Here is a 2,005-nt window from a genome sequence, read left to right as displayed (position 1 = left end):
GAATACTGAGGGGATAACAATTGACCAAATGCATGGGAATCGGTTAATTTTTGCTCTATTTTTCTAATATCTTCGTAGAAAGTAATTTTTCTGTATAAGTGCGATTACAAAATAGTTTTTCTTTTTTAGGGACTATTTAATGCAATAATAAAATGATAATAATTTTCATTCATGCGTGCATTGGGGCTGAGCGCTGGTTGTCTACCCTTCAAAGCGCAATTCAAAATTATATTGAAAAACAATTCTTGTAATTTACATAAATAATTATTAAAATATAAACAATAATGTTTACAAATTGTGTAACTTTTGATTTCAGGCAAGAAAAATATAACACATATATTATATAAATAACAGCTTATTTTCATTGAATTCCAAAGACCAACTTACATTGTACAAAACAGTTCATTCGAAAAGAAATTTCTTGGAAAAGTGATTGAAAATAATTAATTATAAGTTTTGAATCGAAAAAATTCGCAGCTGAAATTATTTTTAGAAAAATTCAAATATAATCATTATTAAATTCTACAATTAGCTTCTATATATCAAGCTGCAGAAACATTATATGGTATTTCAACAAATGTATCTATTACAAAATGTTTTGTGAACTATAAGTCAGTTTTTGGTGTTCAATGAAAATAAACTATTATTTATAAAATATGTGTTATACACTTTTTTCTTGTCTGAAGTCAAAATTTACACAATTTGAATACATTCTTTTGCATAATTTAATAACTATTTATTTAAATTACAAAAATTGTTTTTTATTTCAATTTAATTTTGAATCGCGCGCCAAGTGTAGCCAAGTGTAGCAAGCACAGTAGCTCAGACTGCCAACATTGGCATCATTGGGTTACAGTACAAACCGGAAAAATAAATCAAATCAGTCGGCAGGAAAAAGTTGGGATATGAAAGCCTCAATTAGGTATTTTCACTTCAACCATCAGCTAACTTCACTTTGTCAAAAGCTGAGGGGGAAAAATGGATCAAATGCATGGAACAAAACTTTATTTCTGTAATATATTTGAAATTAATAATCATTATTATTTTATTATTTGACTAAATAGTAATTAAAAAATAAAAACTATTTTTTAACTACACTTATATAGAAAAAATTACCTTTTACAAAGATTTTAGCAAAATTGGGCAAAAATGAACTGAATCCCATACATTTGGTCCATTATTTTCCCCTCAGCAATCTACGAAGTGAAGTTAACTGTTTATTGAAGTGAAAATACCTAATAGGCTTTTATTTGATCAGTTTGAATGTTCCCGCCGCTATATTTGAAACATTGCAATGTTTCACGAAACTCCCAATGTTTCATGAAACTTTTCATCAGGCTAAAGTTTCATGCAAATTTACATCCCTAGTCATCGCGAAAAACAAATTTCTGTTTTTATTATACAATTGTATTTACCTTATCTTTCATGTATGACACTAGCCACTACAAGATTAGATATCTAAGATACCTTTAAGCTTCCGCAGAAAATCTAGTGGAAAGGGGAAGGGTCGGTAAGGCCGGTTTTTGGCCTAATTTATTTTTGGACCAAAAAATCTGAAAAAATCATGGTAGTATCTTATAAGCATCCCGAGTCGATTGCATGCTAAACGGACTACCCTCCACCCCCCAGCCACCCCCACCCCCTACAAATATAGGAAACACCACTACCCACCAACTGTATTTTCGAGAGATTTGACACTCTTAAACACGTATTCTGAGGTTAGCTCGGGTTTACTATGGTTTTCGGCGTCGCCAAATACAAATCTGGCGTCCTTTGACTTTTATCGCGTCAGGTTCAAGGTCATGGGAAGGTCAAATCGAGAGAAACCGCTGAAAAAAAATATGTTATAGGTTTTCGATTTGACCTTCAAATGACCTTCAAATGACCTTGAACCTGAAGCGAGAGAGTTCAACGGATGCCAGATTCGTAATTAGCGACTCCAAAAACCTATAACGTATTTTTTTGGATTTTTTACCGTTTTCTCTCGATTTGACCTTCCAATGAC

The sequence above is a fragment of the Belonocnema kinseyi genome, chromosome 7 (genome assembly GCF_010883055.1).
Source record: "Belonocnema kinseyi isolate 2016_QV_RU_SX_M_011 chromosome 7, B_treatae_v1, whole genome shotgun sequence".
Taxonomy (NCBI): Eukaryota; Metazoa; Arthropoda; class Insecta; order Hymenoptera; family Cynipidae; genus Belonocnema; species Belonocnema kinseyi.
This window is presented reverse-complemented; position numbering follows the sequence as displayed.